The sequence below is a fragment of the Egretta garzetta genome, unplaced genomic scaffold, assembly GCF_000687185.1.
Source record: "Egretta garzetta isolate BGI_Z169 unplaced genomic scaffold, ASM68718v1 scaffold136, whole genome shotgun sequence".
Taxonomy (NCBI): Eukaryota; Metazoa; Chordata; class Aves; order Pelecaniformes; family Ardeidae; genus Egretta; species Egretta garzetta.
This window is the reverse complement of record NW_009260066.1, coordinates 4,690,691-4,712,577: the sequence shown is the minus strand read 5'-3', so window position 1 is coordinate 4,712,577 and position 21,887 is coordinate 4,690,691.

Genomic DNA, 21,887 nt, shown 5'->3' with positions numbered 1-21,887 from the left:
CAACGGGTTCCATGACTTATTCAGCCTTTTAAGAAATGAGGTGCAAGGGTCATTTGAAGGCATCTGGGGTTTGGAGATCAGGAGACACTGGAGGAGACCAAGGCTGCAGGGAAATCCTCCTGGCTCACCAAAACAGACCTGGGCAGGTTCATGTTGTACGTGTTGGTCGGGATCTTCTTCCCATGCATCTACTGCAGATAGTAACCTTGGCTGAAAAAGGGAGACAGACACACTCCCATAGCTACGGATATTATATATTTCATCCAGTTATGTTTCGGTAAGAGCCAAGGGATCCTTTGGAACTGATGGGCTTACATATATTCTTTATTACTTGAACATTAGTCAGCTGATACTACAGCCGCTTAACACTCATGCACACAGTTTAGCTTTGATGTCTATTGACCTTGGTGGTAGTTTACCAGCTAATTTGTTCTGATGCTTCTGAAAACCCCATGAGCACCCATGTCTGCAGCCTGTAGGCACGTAAACACATTTGGCAGTCTGGCTCTGAGTTTAACCAGCTTAGTGGCAGCATTTAACACTTCCACCTTATACTTTACCACTTTTTACGCACTGAAGAGCTAAATAACTACTGCCAAGCAGTTATTTATTCCTTTTTACCAAGGCAGTTCTTGCATCAGAGGGCAGTGTTAATCCTTCTGCCTCTTCTTTCTCTGATGTACTTTTCTATCTTGAAAAGTCCAGTAAACAGCCAGACTTTGCTGGGGGGAAAGAAAAAAATAAAAGCAGTGTTGAAGTAGAAGTGTTAAAAGAGGGCCAAATAAAATGGCAAGGATAATTACCTTGAACTATTTTAACCCATTTTAAAAGGTAATAAATAGGGTTATTCACATGTATCCCCCAAGGACAGTATTTTTTTATAATGATGAAAGGTAGAATATAAACCAGTGCTGCAAATATTATTATGATAATCCTATGTACTTCAACAGCTGCTTATACTTAACTGTTAATGGCATAAAACATTTTCAGTAGTCAAGTTCCTTGATAGTGTTTCCCTCCAAGAATTTTTAGTTTAAGGCGCAACTAACCATTTGTATAAATTAACTGTATCAGTGTACATCCACGTAGAAATTTTTCCTCCAAAATCTTTTCCATGCAGAGGCTCAGCCTCCAGTGCATATCTATTACCAACCTCAGCAAGTTTTCTTTCTCAGAATCCATCTGCTCTTTAGATGTCCCCCACACTTCCACCTTATACTTTACCACTTTTTACGCACTGAAGAGCTAAATAACTACTGCCAAGCAGTTATTTATTCCTTTTTACCAAGGCAGTTCTTGCATCAGAGGGCAGTGTTAATCCTTCTGCCTCTTCTTTCTCTGATGTACTTTTCTATCTTGAAAAGTCCAGTAAACAGCCAGACTTTGCTGGGGGGAAAGAAAAAAATAAAAGCAGTGTTGAAGTAGAAGTGTTAAAAGAGGGCCAAATAAAATGGCAAGGATAATTACCTTGAACTATTTTAACCCATTTTAAAAGGTAATAAATAGGGTTATTCACATGTATCCCCCAAGGACAGTATTTTTTTATAATGATGAAAGGTAGAATATAAACCAGTGCTGCAAATATTATTATGATAATCCTATGTACTTCAACAGCTGCTTATACTTAACTGTTAATGGCATAAAACATTTTCAGTAGTCAAGTTCCTTGATAGTGTTTCCCTCCAAGAATTTTTAGTTTAAGGCGCAACTAACCATTTGTATAAATTAACTGTATCAGTGTACATCCACGTAGAAATTTTTCCTCCAAAATCTTTTCCATGCAGAGGCTCTGCCTCCAGTGCATATCTATTACCAACCTCAGCAAGTTTTCTTTCTCAGAATCCATCTGCTCTTTAGATGTCCCCCATTAGAAGAAAAAAGCCTTTGCAGGCAAAACCACAATTCACCTTGGTCCACTTTGCGGATGCTTGGCACGTGACGGGGCTGTTCTCGGGCAACTCATCTACAAAGAGTCTAATGGAGCACTTTTAGGGAGCTGCTTCTAAAGAGCTGACAGTAATTCTGGTACAGTGATGGACAAGACACGTTATTTTAAAGCTCCAATATACTCATCACAAAGCAGCCATGCACACGAGTATGCCTGTGTGGACCCTGCTCTGCCAGAGCTGACGCCGAGCCAACACCGTGAGCCCTGGGGGTCTCCAGCTTTGTCTCCCACCATGGTCCCTTGCTGTGGGAGAGGAAGGGAAAGCCTGCCTCTGCTCCGCTCCTGCCTGTGCCCAGCATCGCCCCGAGAAGAGCAGTGCCGTCGTCCCCCACGGCACGCGGGGAGGAGAGGGAGGCTGCCGGCCGTGCTGCGGTTCGGAGGCACAGAGCCAGGAGAACCGGGGGACAGCATTCACCGGCACCGCAGCGGCAGCGCCGACCTGCTCCAAGCCTGAGCCGTGACCAATCAGCATTATTCACCTTTCAGAGTCAACCCTGATATTTTGTTCTGAGCTAGACAACTGTGGTGCCAGGGATAATTAAATTAGTTGCAGAGATTGTGGTCCCAACGTGTAATTTCAAGTGTCTCCCTGTGCAAATTACCTGCGGGCCATGATTGTAGTTACTGCTGGGGACCCTTTGGGTACAGTAACATTGCTTATGTCTAGTGATTCTGTGGTTATGTTCATCTAATTTTTGTTTCGCCTACTCTGTAACTGAGCTGACAGGATTTTATCATGCATCAGCACTGAAGCATGACACCATTAATCTCACAGATGTGTCAGCACCACTCAGCCCATTTTGCTAGCAAGTTCTGTAAAAGTATATTTCCACAAAGTATTTTAACCCACTCAGTACCTGCAAAACTGACTGGGCAGCTGAGACCACAGGTCCGTATTTTGCAACGGCACAGCACAGGCTGGGCTTTCCATACCACTTGCTGCACCACCAAAGGAGCTAAAAACAGAAAACTGCAAAGTTTTTTCCAAGCAGTCTGAGGAATGCCTTGTATTGAATTCCTCAAAAAAAAAAAAAATGCTCTGAAGCACCTCAGCCTCTGTGTTTTGGGTTTGTTTCCCTGATGGAGTAGATAATATGCACTGAAGTAATATGAGGGAGCATGGATGGATATTGAGACATTTGCCATCTTTCAGTGAAAAGCAAGGAGAAATGGGCAAATAAGTGACATTAAAGTATAGCTAAGCAAGTGCAAGACAAACATAACAGCATGAAAAGCAGCAAGTAACAGCACAAATTGTCTGTTTGCAGGGATGAAATGGCACAAAAAGCAGGGAGAAAATAAATAAGATGCATATTAAATTATTACTACAATTACACTGTTAGTAATGATGCAGAAAGATACCCATCTAATATCTGTCTAAATTGATCCTGTGGGCAAAAGTAGGCTTTCTCGCACTACACAAAAGTAGACTAATTAGTGATACAAATGCCTGATTTTCATTTCTTACACACACAAATGTATATCAAGAGTGACTTCCTATAAATAAAGTTACGCTAATGCAAAATGATAAAAAAACAGAAAATCTTTTTTTTTTAAAATGTTTCTCTGTTATTTTTTTAAGTTTATCTGTTCATTACAGGAAAAAATGTGGATTGGCATTCTGGATTTTTTTGCTCAGAACAAGAACAGAAGGCAAGTTCATACATGTGAAAGGTCTACAGCAGTGAAAGAGGTCTGAAGGTGGACCTGAGTGATATGACAACTGCAAAGTTTTCATGAATAGCCTTGTTTGTTTCTGTTATTTGTACCAGGGCTAGAGTTGCAGCGTGGAAGATTGCCTATCATCTACTGCATGGTCTGAGGAAGATGAGAAAGAGGCGCAACCCTAACAAAGTCAGATTCTGCGTTTCCGACTGCATCTTAGAGAAGGAGGATATGTTGACGGAGTAGTTCAGTTCTTGTGCCAGAAAGCTGATCCCAACCCAGAATCCAGACATGTGCCAACAAACTTACGTCCAGTGGACCCCTTGCCAACATGGTATTCCAATACGCTATGCCAGCCCTGATTTTTCTCAGCCATCCCAGGCCAGCAAGAACACAAGTGGGCAAACACAACCAGCTCAAGCATAGCCCAGTAATGACCAAAAGATGTCATCGAACTACACCTCTGCTCCGCATCACAACCACGTGGGTCATTCCTGGAAGGTGCTTGTCCAATTTGTTTATATCTCCAGTGATGCTAAATTCACAGCCTTCTCACGCAAGCTGTCCCAGTGCTTTAATACTACCAGATTTTTTTTTCTTAATGCCCAACTTCAGTTGTCCACTGCTGCAATTTCAGATTACTGTTTTCTATCCTTCCTCCCATAGGAGAGGTTGTTCCCTGCCACTCTGCAGCAGCTTTCACAAACCTGAAAACTGCTATATCCAGCTTCAGCCTTCCTACGCAGATAATCCCACTTTTTATAATCCTTTCCACATGGTTTTGTAGACTTCTGCTTATTTTCATTTTTTCATCTCAGCAACTGGTCCATATTTTTCTTGATGTATAGTGGGTAAGACAAGGTATGCTACTCCAGCTGAGATACTAACAATGAGCAGAAAAATAACTTCAGAGCTTTACAGATTGCATTTTCGTTTTTACCTCCCACCACCATTTTCATCATGGCATAGGACTGTGGGCACGTGTTCAACACATGAAACACAGCCAGCCCCTAAAGATTTTCTCCAGTTATTCTGCGTCGTATGTTGTTGTAGCTAATTAATTATGCCCACATGCAGTACCTGGTACATCTCCCTGCAAAGAGTATAAGATCATGTTTACAATTTCCCAAGAGCACTTTGAATTGGAAGCCCAACCTCCAGCACACTGGCAATGCCTCCCAGAACAAGGCAGGCTGCAAATGCAACGGGCATGTTCTCTGTCCCATTATCAGGTTCCTAATGAGCATATTGATGACTTGGCTGATGGAGTATTGCATACCAACAGAGCTGTTGAAAGAGTGATAGAGCGTCTTGGTGGCACCTGACATCCAGCCAAGGTCAACCCACCACACTTCTGTACCGAAATGATGACAAAGCCAAATGCAGAAGAGCTCCTCTTTTTTTTGTATTCTCAGATTTGACAACTTTTCCACTGTGGTCACCATAGCACTAATGTCACATAGGTATTCTACAGAAGCTTGTGTCATATCTAGTGGTATTATCATGACTTTTATTTTCCACTGAGTAGCCTTTCTTAACTATAAAAGAATAGTTAAAATCTTCTTGCAAAGATTTTTGTTATTGGGGTAGCTGAGGAATGCTGAATTCACTGAATTGAATAATATAACTAAGTAGAAATTTCTTAAAATATATTATAGTGCTATAAATAAAAATGTATACCAAGAAACCCATCACAGAGACTATATTATTATTACATATTTTATTTATGTATGGTCCATTTCTTTTATGGTATATTACAGAAACTGCAAAAATGAAAATTCAATTAACATTCTGAGTAACTTGGCATAACTGAGTTTCAGACAGTTCTTGCCATAACCCCAGCTGCAGTCATTTTAGATCCGAAAGTTGTCTGTTATACTCAAGGCTTCCACATATGATAAATTTCCTGTACTGGTAGGTAACGAAAAAAATGGTAAAAAAGAGATCTGAGGGAAAAGGTGTTTTATAAATTGGAAAATATAACATGGCAGGCATTGGGGTGTGTGAACGCAGACTGGTGAGAGGGCAGAGAGCAGTCTTTTTTTTATGGCAATCCTGTGCTAAGGCCATTGTAGACTTTTAGGTGCTCTGAGGAGAGAAATAGCGCATCTATAATCCCTCACTGGTTGAAAAATACAGCACAGACACTTCTTTATGTCTAACAAGATGAGACATGCCACTCGCTGAGTTTCACTCACACGATCCAACACATCCAACGATGTTGATGTCACAGTGGTGTGAAATACAGGTACAAGAATAAACAGGTTTGGGTGGGATGAGAATCAAGAAAATGACCTGGAATACACAGGGCCCATCACATCTGCAAAGGGTGACATGGAGGTGGTGATTCCGCTCTGAGCAGCTCTGGTGTAAGTTTGAAAGGGGACAAAATTTCACACAGAGCTTTGTAAACTGTCAGTAGGATACCTATATAGAGTGCTTTTGAAAATGTGAAGTTCCCCAAAATTACAGAAACAACACAAGCCACACAGAAGAGACCACGCTAAGTGTTTGCTAAGTGTCTCCAAAACCCCACCCCAAGTCTTTTCCAAAACAAATTGCCACCCCAGCGAGTATGTTTTGCAACATACCTTCAGGATGCAAAATGCAGACACAGGCTGATGGGCCTTGGGATGGGGCAAGCTCTGAAGCCCAGGGGCCTGGATGGAGCCTAATTGGTTCCATGGATTAAGCTGAGCACCACTGTAACTGTAATTGGCCCCACATCATAAGGAGGAGATGGTGGCTTAACGACATTCTGGAACTCAAAACCAAAAATGCTGGTTCTCAAAAATACTTGGAAATTAGCAGGTTTTGTCATGTTCCCTGGAAAAAGCAGGCAGGTAGGAAAGAAAAAGGATGTTCAAATAATGTGACTTTGTAAAATTCAATGCAATTAGAACCCTGCAAAGAAGAGATGGGACCAGAAATGGGCTTTTGTGCAGATGCTTCTTCTGTTGCTGGTGGACTTACCATGAATGCCTCCCTGGTACTATGCTACTGCCCATTCCGATGTGAAAAGTGAACCTCTGGCAGATACCCAGAAGCTTCAAGGTATTGGATCTCCCAATCCAGGACAGACATCCACCTCCAGGAACTGACACTGAGGACTTCCCTTGGCTCCTTCCCCCAAGGGAAAGGGACTCTGTCTGGTGTGACCAGGTGAGCTACAACAGGATAGAGCTACATCTGTCCTGCTTCTTAACATAAGATGAATGCAGAAGCACACATCTTCTTTCTCAGAGTGCTTCCAAAGTTCAGTAAATTGTCCATTTTATCTTGTGATAGAGGAAAAACAGAAAAATATTCTGCCATTCCCCAAGGTAGCATACGTCCAAGGTCCGGGCATCACTCCCATTTAGGGCGACCAACTCATAGTTGATGCAAGCATGAGACCTCGGCTTAAAGTAGCATGGGTAGAGGCAGCTCAGAGGTCTTCAAAATAGGACTGAATTTCTTTAAAACCGTGTTAAATATTCTACCCATTCTTACTTGTAATCTTCAGTGTTTGAGGACCTGCTGTTATTGCTGTCTTTGCTCTGGTCTTGCTTTCCCTGGGACTATCGCAAGTGTTTACACTGAATTCAGGTGAGTGAAGTCCTACTGCAAGATCTCAACTTTTAGACTTCAGATCATTGTCATTTTTACATATTTAATGAAAATTTGTCCTCTCCAAAATGTATTCTCCAATTCTTCACTAACAGCTGTAATACATGTGGTTTATATATATACAGAGCACTGGCAGAAAATCATCCTTAAGAGAGGGGAAAACATGCTTCTTTCAACAACTTTTGACAAAAAGCTATCTGTGAAATTGACATTCTTTTCTGCATCAGCTGATTTAGTATGTAACAACATTAAACCTAAGTGTACATACCATACCACAAGTTTCTTAAAATGCTGCCTGAAGAAGGCTTCACTAATCCAGCAACATTCTCCAGGGGATATTTTGGGAACTTATGCTAAACTTATTTAGAGCACATCAAACTAAATCAACAGATACTATTTCATAGGACACTTGTCAAGCAGAAAAAGTAGGTTTTCTCACAAAAACTATCATTTTTGGCAATCAGAAAACCCCCCAGCAGTAGGTGGCACTTTGATCAAATGCAGTCATTTAAGATTAGTTTGTAATCTTTGACATCTAAAGTAGTACAGTGAGTCAAATGTCCACCACTGAATTCTTAAACGTTATGTTTCCCGTAATTCCTATCATTCATCTCCTGTCATTTTTCTGGGCACTCTGGATCCATCTCCAAGGCTTTAACTTAAACAAGTGTCATAGATTTGCTAGGTTAGCCTTGGGAGAATTTACAAAGAATTAGAAACTAATATAGACTTCAAAATACTGTTAAAAAAGTGTTATTGAAAACAGGCTCTCTGTCGCTTCCCCACTCTAATTCTGGAAGGATGCCAGTGAAACACAGTGAGGCTGCTTCAAATTTGTATCACCGTAAGAGAAATAAGAAGAGAGCCCCAAATGCTTTGCAATGGTAGGTTCGAACTGCAGGAAATTTAATGCTGGTTTTTCACCCAGCTGAATTCTTGGTGTGAAACTCAGAAGTGGTTCTGATACTCTGTATAATTTGATTGGAGCATGGTTTTCCCTACCTTAGCTTTTTTACCAATAGTAGAAATCAGCAATGAAGAACAGATGATGTTTACAATTGGTTTTACTTACCAATGGTTAGCAGTCTCTTCCACGCTGAATGAAAGAGAATTATTCTCTATTAGAAAGAATATATGGTTTAAACTGGGGCTGCAAGGTTCAGATACGCTATTACACTGGAAAGTCAGGACCGCTTTAACATAAATTCTTATTAAACACATGGATTAATATGAAAAACACTGATCAGCCCATGGTTTTGAGATGGGATACTTGTGCAATGATACACAGAACTGCACTTACCCAGTGTTGTTTTCAGGTTGCCTTCTGCTGAAAATTTTCTACAAAGAATTAAACATGAACAGGAGGTTGCAGCACTGAAAGTTCCCAAGGTCTCCTATGCTTCAACAATACCTCCTGGCTAAAATGAGATAATGCATCTGCATTTCATGCCTGAAGAGCAGGCGCTGATAGAGGGTGCTAAAGGAGGGCTTGTTGCATCCACTTCCTCATTAAACCTGTTGACCTTTGAATCTGCTGCGAAACCAGACCCCTTTCTGGACCATGGCCTCGGATGGACCCTGCAGCAAGACCTACTCTCCAGGTGGATTGACACCCAGATCTTCAGACGTGTTTAGGCACTCAAGGCTCTTCAGCTGCAAACCTGTCAGCTCAGCAAAGGCTGCTTTTTCCGATGTCCCAACATGCAGTTCCTTCAGCAATGGCTTTGTCTAGCCATTCTGAGATGAGTAATTTTGAAAATGTTATCTGGAGAATGCACCGCTGAACGTGTGGAACACCATGCCTATCAATATCAACAGCAAATGACAGCCATTCCTTACTTTTTTACTCCTTTCTTTAAATGAAACTAAGATCTTTTCCACAGAAACTTTCATAAGCACTTGTGCTCAATTGATGGTTTTATGTATAATTAGAATAAAGCCGGCTGGTAGTGACACCATGATGAATTCACTCCAAGATGCAGCTGTGCAGTATCTGAAGAAGTTAGTAAAATGTGGCTAAAGGAAATAAATGCCACAGGTGTAATTAAATAGTTCACACCCATTCATTCATCCCCTGTTAGTGGCCAACAAGCATCTATTCATGTTGCTGAGAGAGAAAAGTATCAGTCAGTTGAGCCACATTACACAAATCTATGCATTGCAATCTGTAATAAATTTAAATAGAAATACCTGGCTGTGCAAATCCCCCCCTCAAATGACAGCCTGTCATGGAAATCTCCATAGTTGAAACTTCCCCCTAAGCTGTTTTGCACCTGACCAACTGCACAGTTTTAGCCCCATTAAAATAGGGCTGACACATCAGCATAAAACAAACTGTGCCTGAAATGGAGACTATTAAATTCTACTGTGCAATCAAGAAACGAACAGTGGTAATACCAAAGAACAAAAAAAATAAAATTACATTAAATGTGATGCTGCATTTGTTGTGGCATGGCTAATATTTTTTTGGCTCCAAGAAGCTGATTCACATTGTTTTGTCAGGTTACCACTCACCAGCCCAGGTTGGAACATATTTGCAGCTCTACACTGGCAAGGATTTCTTAGGAATTAGAATTTTTCAATGGCAAAATTTGCACTATGGTTTTTCAACTGTAGGGGCATTTACAAAATAATTCAGCTAGATCAAAGTTAGTAAAAATTCCCATTCTTCAAAACTTCACAGTTTGGTAAAAGTGATCTGCAGCAGGCAGGTATTTTTCAACACAGAGATATCATGTCATTCACTGACCTGAAACAGGGGGAACACTACTAACCTATCTTCTGGTAATCAAGGAAAGAGAAATGTCATGTCAGTGTGGAGTCTCAAAGCAAAGGAAAAGAAGGTTGGGTCTTTCTGTCATCCTAAATCATCCTCCTCTCAGTACACCTCAGTGTGCAGTTTTTATTAATAACGTTCCCTAACAAGAAAGCCTCCTGTACAAAATTTTATGATTCACAGTCTAGTGCAGTCATCCTTCATAACGCAGCCCTCTCAAAGATGCAGGTACAGATCTCTGTTTTCAAAAAGAGCTCAGCACATCACAATTGAGCCCAAACTTTCAAAAAGACTCAGTTCCAATTTAATCCCCTAAAGGAGTATCTGATTTTCAGAAGAGCTCAGAACCCAACAGCTCAGCTCTCATTGTGACATGCGGCCTACAGTTTCAAGAGACTTTAATATGTGCTGATCTCTTCTGAAAACATGGTTACTAATTTTGGTTCTTCACTGGGACAAGTTCTGTTGACAGTCAATGCCCACCTGTCAGTGAGAAGCTTTTTCTGAAAACATGGCCTTTTGTGGTTGAGTGGATATTCACTGAATAAAATAAAGTGTGTGTGTGAAGATAAAAACTCTTCTTGAAGGAAAAAAAAAAAACCAAATGACTTCCATTGACTTTGTTGTTTTTAAGTATTTTCATTCAGAATTGTTGCGAAGTCCTGAGCTTAAGAAGGGAAAGACAGACTTTGCTCAGGACGTTTATTTGGGCTATGAGAATGCCAAGGTCCCTGACTGAAATGGTATCCTGCTTTCTGGTCAGTTCTGTTTATGGGCTTCCTGCAGCAGCTAAGGAGAAAATGTGCCGTTTAATTTGATAGGTTTCACTTTCCCAATCCCAGACAGAACATCATGCAAAGCAAGAGGGAATTGAAGGTTGTCACGGCCATTTTAAGCCAACAATATTTTTGAAAGCCTTCTGTTGCAATAACCCTAAAAATTTCCAAAAAGCAGTTACCTAGCAGATATTGAACTGGGGGTCTTTGTCCCACTTTGAAGTCCCACCTGTCATTGGCCTTTCAAATTATCTTGAGGAAATAATTTCTGATGACTCGATTTTCTGCATACAAAACCAAAATTAGATAGTATATAGTATATGGTATATAGACAGCATATAGACAGCTTATAGATCAGATTTCATCTACTGACCAGGTGGTTTAGCTTAACTACACTTTGAAAGCTTATTTAAAATCTAAGCGAAAACTAACAATTATTTTTATGGACATACATTACTAGCATCAGATTTCTTTTGGCTCAAAGAATGAAAACACAAATATGGCACATTTTGGACTTAACTTCTGTGGACTTGGGAATTGTTCTTCTTGGCCAAACCAACTAGCACTGAGGCAGCAAGACCTGGTTTGGTAGCAGCACATCATGCTGAGTCAGAAATTAGAAGTGGCAGGGAGGGATGCTTGGGTAGCATATAATTGCTCATCCTTCCCAGCAGGTACTGCTGCATGATACTCTGGAAAGCCACTTGTTAGGCAGCTGGTTCAGATGGGAGAAGGGAGGTGGACAAGCAGTACATAGTTGAAAAGCAATTTTCTTTTTTAGAGTAAAATAGGATTTTTTTATTATCATATGCTGAGGAGTAAAAAGGGTGTTTGTGCTAAAGAATTAATATAATAGAAAATTGTAGAAGTTACAAGACTGAGCTGTACTTAATACAGAAAACGTTTTACAAAGTTGGAAAAAATTGAAGTCTACATGAGATAAATTCGTGTGTAGATTGCTATTTCAGTTACTTGCATTTTACAGCTTTCTAAATATAACAGGCACGCACACAGACGCAAACATTGACACACCCATGCACACACAGACACAAACAAAACACACAAATGCACCATACAGAACTCACACAATCACGTCTACCACGCCAGACTGTCCTGATTCCTTGCCAGGCATCCATGAGCTAATGTATTACAAACATTCTTCCCTATATTGAAAAATTTATTTCTCTCATGTTGATCAGCCATCACAACTCTGAACTCAGGAAGTCTGTACCAATAAGAGCCTGATTACCGTTTTATGCTTTTTATACCTGTCCTCTAATAAACTAACCACCCAAATACAAAAGCAACAATATTCCAATCGCTAGAAACAGGAAAAGATTTGACTTTTTAATAAAGGTTTGCTAATTATGTAATCAAATATAACATGGAGTAAAGCAAATTAATTTAAAGTCCATATACACATACATACTCCTGAATGTGCGTGTATTGGAAAAGGAAAAAAATGGAGTTGAAATAACTTTATATTCAGTTATTCTTTTTAAGCTTAGGGAATTGAAAGTACTTACAGTTTGGTTATTTTAGATAGGGAAGAAGGAGAAAGGCATCTTTTTCATTGTGTTATATAGCTAATCAACAGAAAGACCAGTAAAACACTACTGCTTTGAAATGCAACCTGGTGTTGCTGAAGTGTTAATCCATTTTGTGCAACCGGCTTCCTTTAAAAGTCCATCATTTCAAACAGAACATTGTCTAAGTAGCCTGATTTTATGTTACATCTAAAAATCAATGCATACATTTTAAGCCTTGACAGATCTACTATGATCACCAGTTTTGACCTCCTCTGTATCACAGGTCACGCAAACTCAACCATTAATTTCTACATTGACCCCTAGTTTCTAGTGGAATGATAGCATATATTTTAGAAAGATAAACAGTCATGTTTTCATTATTTCCAGTAATGGAGAACCCACCTCATCCCTAGAGAAGCTGTTTGATTGATTAATTAGTGATAAATATTTTTGCTTTACTATTAACTTTTTTTACTTTCAGCTTCTGACCATTGTATTCTGCTATCACAGTGCAATTCATTTGAGTGCAATGAATAATTGTACTGATTTCTATGAGCAATTAGCTCCTGGAATTATCTAAAGTGTCTAAAAACTATATGAAAACATGGTCTGCAGGCTCAGTTTATAATGCATATTTTTGTTTCTCTCAAATAATTTTGAATAATGACTTCTCTGACTCTTTTAATAATTTAGTAGAAAAATTGGGGATCCTCCAAGTTTTACACTACCAGTGTCTTCTTTTCACAGATTAGAGTCATGATACTGTCCCAACTGAATACTGTTGATATTCCCGAAATACGCTGAAATCAAAACTAAAACTTTCTGCTAGAATGAAAATTAAAATAATCTGATGGCACCCTTCGTATCACTTCACATAACAATCTGAAGCCAAAGCCCCCTCCCCTTTATTAGAAAATTAATCAGGTTAGGATGTGAACTCTAGGAGTTACATTTACTAGGAGAATGCTAAAGTAATTTTGTCGTTCACATGGACGTAGGCAGTCATTTAACTAACTGACAGCTAACTGACAACATTTCCCCAGTACATGTTCTACCCTGCCCTAATTTTCTAGAAGAGACAAACCTTGAAAGGGGCTAATTTGAAGTATTAATTAGAGAAGAAGCAACTTTAGCTGCAATTTCCCTGGCTTATTAGGGTGTGTGGATGAATTTTAAATTTAAAAAGCACTGAATAATTTTTCAAAGAATATTGTTGATGTGAAATAGGCTTAATAGCCTTTTCATCGTTGCACCTTTTTGCTTTTCTTTCATACTTAAGCTCTCTATAGGCCTTATTGCTATGTTAAAGTTACAGCCTGTAAAAGGTCCTGTAAACAGTGAGGGCTAAAGATTGTGGAGCACCCTCAATATCTTTCAAACATGATTAGAAATTATAGAGATGTTTACAGTGCAAAAATAAACTTAACCTGGGCAGAAGCATCCCTGGATGCCAGAATCAGGGACTTCAATCCTGCAGAGGCTCCCAGCTGTGTCCTTTTAAATCCAGAAATCAGAGTACAGTTCATATGTATGTATGTATACATATATCTATATCATAGTACAAGTATAAAGGCACTGTAAGCATGGACCTGTAAACACTTCTGTATGGAGGGCAACATAAATCATCTGAGAAAGATGGCTTTCAAAGCAAAATCCTCATCCAAGACGTAATGAAACAGAACAATTTATATCAATTCCAACACGAAACCCCTATCACTACTTTTTTTTTTTTCTGACAGCAGTGGTGTTACTGACTTAAAGGATATGTTATCCACTCCAAAACCAAGAATGGCTGAGTTGGCAATATTCTTGTTCTGGTTTATGTCTTTGCAACTGTTCCTCCACCTCCTTGTTTTTAAAACAGGAGTCCACTCTAACGCAATGGAAATTAAAGTCAATTCCCAATTTGGACTACTTGGGAATGGTCCACAGGCTAAATTTAAAAGTGTGGCTTATCTTCTTTATTATGTTTAGAATTATTTTAATAGTATGGAAATTTTTCTTCTGAATAACAGCTTGCTCATATTTTAACCTGGACTGGACTTGGATATAGTGTCTTCAAATAGTAAGTAAACTCCCTGTTTTTACTGGACAAAACATCACTGGGAATGAATATGATTCAAATATCCTCTAAGAAAATGCTATCACAATATAAAACCATTTCTCTCTCTAAGAATTTTACACAATAAGTCATGTTATTCTTGACCTAATCTAAAAGGCTGTAGTGCCTGATCCAAACCTATTGGACTGTACTGTTCCAAACCTACACAGCTGCATTTGGGTTTTTGTGACCTATAATGTTATGGAAGAACATCAAAACAGTTCCTATTATAAAATGCAATTTGACAAAAATAATTGCTATTAATCCCTGAAAATCACCCATAAGTGAGTAAGATTCAGACGCAGGTGCAAACAATCTTCAATTTCATCAGGTTATATTTGCAGATGATTTATTTCATAAGGTCCCCTTTCTTTTTCCCTAAGAGTAGAGTAAACAAAAATTTGTATTTCATGCTTTGAAACTGTTCTGGAATAAGGACAACTGAGTTCCTCAACATAATGAAAGCTATTCAGTTAAAAATGTGTTTCATAACTCTAAACAATTCAAACTCCCTTGCTTGACCTTCTAAAGCATAGCTGTTGAGAAGCAGAGAAAATTAATAGCATTTCATAGAAATTATTTTTTTTTTTCAAAATTTAAATATTTTTTTCTGATTACTGTTGGAACAACTTCATAGTATTGGGGGGTGATAATTTTGTATTTAAACTTTACTATCGAATAGCTTTAAAAAAGAGAAATATTTGCAAAAGTCAGTCACCTACCGTGGAGGTGTAGTAGAAATGCATCTGAATTACTGTGTTTATCTAAGTACATAGGATGTACGAGTCATTCAGCTTTTTCATATTGACAATCCCTTAATCGTTCACTGGTAGGAGTGAACAAAACTATTTTAGTCGTTTGAGCCAGTTTAATGTTTTGACTTTCAAAATCTGTTTTAATGCATAGTATCAGATCCTTGATTTTCTTATGAGAATAGCTTGCAACAGGGCATGCATGAAAAACACAGCAAACTCTGCCCTCTTAACTCTGAAAGGCTTGAAGAAAAGGAAAAAAAATCCTGAAATATTTTTAAGGAAAGAAAAACTGTTGGAACTCCAAAGCAGTTTTTCTTCTGTTTGCTGAATACATGGAAAAAAATACTCTGACAGCAGATGACAGTACTCTTTCATGGGTTTGGTTATGAATGTTTTTGCTCTTTCTGTGATATATGTCCAAGCCCATGCCCACATCCATGCCCATGTCCATGTCTATGCAATTGAACACATGCTTTGGAAGATGGATGGAGCTCACTTGAGTTTCTTGGAGGGAGAGACCACAGTGAAGCAACAAACCGTGAGACAGCAGGGCAAAATTCCTGGACCTGTGCTCTTTCCTTCTCAGTTATGTTAACAATTACCCGTCCTACAAAATGTCTGGGAAGTCCCTTAACGCATTCCCCTCTACTTAATTATTATCTGCAATTTTTGTTTATATTCACCCTGTAGCAATAGTCATCTTGCAGCATGAACATCATAGATGATGTCAGAGAAGTTCTGTTGCTCCCTTGCCATTACTACCTGCTGAGCTCCTATATTTTTAACCAGTTTGACTGATATAAACCAGGAGTAATTCCTACATGATGAATGGAACAACATGGTTGTAAATCCAGCTCAGATGTGAGAAAACCCAAGCTCCACTGCCTGTGATGCACTTAGTGCCATTGTGGAAAATTCATGACTGAATAGAGGTACACAAAGGACCAAAAGTGAGTTGTGGGAGCGCAATGAGTTACTAGGCTCTGGTTGAACTACCATCACTAATTAGGTGCGTGCTCTTTGCCCAGTCCAATTATGATGTAATTAAGACACAGTGAGAGATTCAATTGTATTCAATGTGCATCTTAACACCTTTTTAATGAACAAATCTGATTCTCAGAAAGCAGTGCAATGAAAAGATTTTTTATATTAGATGAAGGATTTAAGGGTTTTTTTCCACCTTGCCTTTTATCAGTTTGACTACGAAATTCTTTCCCTCTTATTGCATAACTGGCACAATAACTATTACATTAAATTTCTTGTAAGGAATAAGGAACGAGCAGCACAGCTACAGCCAAGGCGGGCACCGATGGCTGAAGAATTGTACTCAGCAAATATCTATCAAGGTATTTGCATCAAACTGGGAAGATGAAAACAGTGAGACCCTGCAAGTTGCTGCCCAGGGTCTGGCAGCATTTGTTTTTTAATTTTCGTTAAGGACTTGGTTGACAGAATGCAAGGTGTGCCTAATAAATCTTCAGACAATAGCTGAGATTGACTGCCACATGATTGGAGATGGGATTTGAATTCAAAATGACCTTAAAAAATTGGACATATGGCACAAAAGCATAGGATATTCTTCAACATATGCCAGTGCAAGGTACTGTCCTTGGGAGGGAGTAAACAGGCACACAACGCAGCAAGGGAGAAGAGACCAGGTGAAGGACCCTGGAGCTGCACAGTGCTTGAAGGTCCCTCAGCCTTTTGCATTGGTAGTACTGATACAGTGGCGTCTCACGAGAAGCAATGGGGGACACGGGGGAAAGTTCTGATCACCAGTGTGATGATCACACCCTCCTCGCTCCTTTTGCCAACCTTTGGCTGTAGCGTTATGTTAGAGGATCTGGTAATGTACAGGAGCAAAGCTCAACAGCCAACGAGCACACAGCACCCATCTCTCATCAGCACGTGCTCCCCTTGGTGATAATGGCATCACAAGCAGGAAAACAACCAACAGGGAGTTGGAACAGGGCTCAATGAAAACAGTATTAACCTGGGAAAAGAAAGTACAGTTGGGAACCACCTGTAGCACCAGAGAGGACACCCAAAGTATGATGCTCATTTGGGATCCCTGGCCCACCAGGGAGTTTTCCCTTTTCTCTCTGTCCATCTTCTCTTATTTAATTTCTTTTTCATTTTTTCCCCCCCAGATAACTTCCACCATTAGCTAACACATGCCTTCAGCTATAGACTTTTCTAATAAATCTTTGTGTGTGAACTTACCTCAATACCCTTCATGCAGCACGGGATGTGGCCACCGTACATGATCAGCTGAATGTGAGTCAGCAATAGCACTGGCTATAAAGTCAAAAGCAATAGGGTGATGTATAAAACAGAACTATGGCCTATAACATAGCAAATCAATAAATTCAAAGGCCTTTTGCCTTGGTGTGCCCTCACATGCACATGATTTTTGATTTTACACACTGCTCCCAAAGGAAGATACAGACAAATCTGAGGAAACTAATGCAAAGCAATAAAAAGTAATGCCAAAGAGCAAGAGGAAAACACGGGAAAAACCAGGTTTGTTTAGTACAGAAGTGATCCCCTGATCAATTTAAGCAGAAATAATTCATTACTACTGCCCAAAACTGCTCTTGCTCCGAAATCAGCCTGGTGCTCTGGCCTCTCAGCTATGGCACCAGAACTTGTGTGGATCTTCAGCCTACCAAATGTAGATGCATTTTATTCATTAAGCTTAGCTTTTGGTTAAAATGTAACCCAAATTCTGACTTTGAGAGATGATAGGGAGATGTGACTTTTGGTGGTAAAAAGCTGGAGACAACTCTTTCAGCATGAGAGCAGAGTAGATCATCCTCAACCACTTGCTAGATCTCATACTGAGAAAAGGCAGATAAGAGGATGTATTGCATTTTGTGGCAAGGTTTTGGTATCAGAGGGGCTACAGGGGTGGCTTCTGTGAGAAGCTGCCAGAAGCTTCCCCCATGTCCGACAGAGCCAGTGCCAGCCAGCTCCAAGGCGGACCCATTGCTGGCCGAGGCTGAGCCCATCAGTGATGGTGGCAGCACCCCTGGGATATTTAAGAAGGGGATAAACACCTGACCAACTGCACCCCCTGCAGCCCAGGGGCCCCACGGGGGAGCAGATCCCCACCTGCAGCCCAGGGAGTCCATGGGGGAGCAGATCCCCACCTGCAGCCCAGGGAGTCCACGGGGGAGCAGATCCCCAACTGCAGCCTGGGGAGGACCCCATGGAATGTGTTTTAAGATTTAGATTTTATTTCTCATTACCCTACTCTGATTTGATTAGTAATAAATTAAATTAATTTTCCCCCAAGTCAAGTCTGTTTTGCCCAGGATGGTAATTGCTGAGTGGTCTCTCCCTGTCCTTATCTCGTCCTATGAGCCTTTCGATATATTTTCTCTCCCCTGTCCAGCTGAGGAGGGGAGTGATAGAGTGGCTTTGGTGGGCACCTGGCATCCAGCCAGGGTCAATCCACCACAGAGGAAGATGGTAAGAGCCTTCAAATACGCAAAGGTTTCTAAAGAAAGGCCGGGAACAGTATATCTGTGTCTGAGCAAGGGTGATTCACCATTAGAAAAAACTCTCAAACAGTAAGGGTGATGAAACCCTCAAACAAATTTCTTGGGGATGTTATGGAGACTCCATCTCTGAAGACTTTTATGAATGGTTAAGATGAGCTTGTATCACAGTCAGCATAGGCGCAGTCGTTCCTACCCTTGGAGAAGGGATAGACTTCTGGCAGTCCTTTTCAGCCTTTGGTTTTGCAGGTGAACGGAGATCAACCAACAGGAATTTCTCACTGCACGATTTCTCCCTCCCCTTGATCATGAGTCTTGAAATGCCTCCTCTCCACCAGCTAATCTGCCATTTCTTACAAATTCCCACCCAGGTAAGTTGCAAGGTCTTACCCAAACCCTAATTACTCCCTGTACACCCAAAGAAAGAGGAGAACCACCCTCTACCCTTCCTTTCCCACAGCATTTCACATGCCACGTACCACAGTCAGCACATCTAACAGCAGCCAGATACTTGACAAAAAAATGTTTGAAAGGATGTTTGCTCGGCATTGTACCAATGAGACATCTGCCCCATACTGAGATAGTAGATATGACCACTTCTAACTGCATTTCTCTGAGGAGCAGGGAATAATTCACATGAAATAGGCAGCAGAGAACCTCTTTCCTTGTTCTCTTCTAAAAGAACATTCTAGTGGTGTCACATCCTTTTTGTTTGTTTCTGTCCAAAGCAACTCTTGAAGTGTCAGTAAGGCAGCAGTCTTTAGTACCTTGCTAAAGTGTGAATGCGGATGGATGAGAAGTCTAAGTTTAGATTAATGTTTTCTGTTCTTGCAGAAGGGAAATGAGACATCCAGAGATGTTGGCTAATCATCTCACAAAAAGAATAATTTAAAAAATACAGCTTACTGAATATTTCACAAAATATGCCTACCAAAACAAAGCATATGAATAAAATCACAGGATTTACTGGCCTCAGCTGTTACTGCTGAAGGCAAAGAAAATAAAAGAACAATCTTCCACTGAGTTTGAGGAAGATCTACAGTCTCTATAACTTTTATGATAATTACACATGTTTCAAATGCAGCAAATCTACCTGGCAAACAAGCTTGACATTTTTTTAAAGGTCACCAGAGTCATTAGACTTATAAGCTTGGATAAGTCTGATTAAAGCCAATAATGAATTTCAAAGTGCAGGTTTAGCCATATTCTGACAAACTCATGGGATCTTCCAGAGGGATCACTGGCTTTGGTTACATTTCTTTCAGCCAGACAACCCCAAAGCCTATCAAAAAACCCCCAACCCTTTGTGTACATGATTTTGGCCTGTTATGTGTAGCTGATCACGTTATAGATAACTAGCTGCTGGAAGGAGAAGCAGTAACAAGTACATCAGGGCTGCACACTGAAGAGCATCTCCTCCTTCAAATACTCCTTCTCAAGCTGCTGGCCAATCTCTCCAGGCTGGACACAGAGTGATGGTGGAGGAAAAATGTTGCTCACTGTGTAGTAAATTAACTAAGAAGGACCATTTTCCTAAGGACGTGCCCCCTAATTTTTTCCTGCTGCTTATCCATCTCCCTCTTTTATCCCCTATTTGCCATGCTTGACAGCATATGCCATGATTATGTGTGTGCTGATGGATCAGCCAGGGCATGCATGCTGATTGACCAGCTGGCTGTTGCCTCTTAGAAAGGACAAGGATCTGAATTATAACTGCCTTTGTCTCACCAGGGGGCCACTAATTTGGGCTTGCATTTTCCTCCCCACCCACAGTTTGCTGGCTACTGCCAGCTAGAAGAGGACAGCCAAGTTCTTCACATCTCCACTTTTGTCATGGTTGAATACAGGTCCCTTTGTGTGACTAGCTGCCAATTCTTTACAGCATTCACAAGAAATTAATATCTCTGAGCCCTCTGGCTGGCTGTCAAAACTGGCCAAAAAGCTTAAGAGTTATTCAGCGAAAACTAACAGACAGGTAGTGTGATCAGATATGCATCATTTTCCTAAGAGTCAGGCTGATAGTACGTGTACAACTGCACTTAGGTGCAAAATCAGTGCTCAAAATGCAGGCTAAAACATGAGTTTTGGTGACTTCATACATTTCCATCTGTCAAATGAGTCACAGAAGTCATCTGGGTGTATCCAGTCACCCTATCCCAACAGTGAAAATAAAGCTTATTAGCTAAAAGCTCAGCATGGTTCTGCAAACCTGCACCTTTGCAGATTTGCGTCTTGAGTCCTTCACCATCTTCATTCAAGCACTTACAATTTTCTTCCATTTTGGCATGTAGATATTTTTCAACCCAAAGCAATTTTTGGACAAAATCTTAGCTTTTGCAGACCTGTTGTATGATTTTACACTCTTGAATTGATGTTTGCAATGTGGCACAGTGACCCTAGCCCAACCTTCAGAGGCAATGCATGGCCTTAGTGAAAGGACAGAAAAAATTCCAAAGATGACCTTGATGTACAAAAGGAACACAATAAATATGTTAATTTTCTTAAAGGATTCCTTTGAAAGGCTTATCCTTTTCTCACTTCCAACAGGTAATTTATTTAACTGCAAGACTCCTAATAGTAAACCATTATATCTTTTGGAATATTTGCCAACACTAACTCCTCTGGACTGTTAACAGCATGGGACCACACAATGATAGGATCACAGCAACAAGATCTGAAATAGATAAATACTGCAGGCTACAAAAAGCACAATAATAAGGACTGAAATAAGATTTTAATATGCACAGTGAAATGTAGCCTAGCTCCTGGGCTGGCGGTTTTATTCCCATAATGTTAATCAGAAACTCTGAAGCCTAGAAAACCTCTAATAGTCCTTTAATGCCCATTATGCAAAGTTTGAGATGGAATTTGTTGTGTTTATTGCAATTAAACAACACTTCATTCTCCAATACTTCACACCTTGCCTAATCACTTCCACTGTGGTGCAAATGGTGATGGAGCAGACCAACAGGGTTTTGCTCGACCGTACACCTTGCACAGCTGGCAGCAATTACACAAGATGCTCAGGAGAAAAGTACCGGGCTGTCAGTTTCTCAGATATCTCTTCTTTCTTGTTGCTTAGGTCCCACTCACTAACTTGATGTCCATCATTACACCGGTAGCGTCAAATTCCCCTTAACACAAGACTGAACCCCATGAAGTATTGTGCTTCTGCGGTGCTCACTTGGTAGCAGATGGGACCTCTCACCATCCCACAGAAGCCTG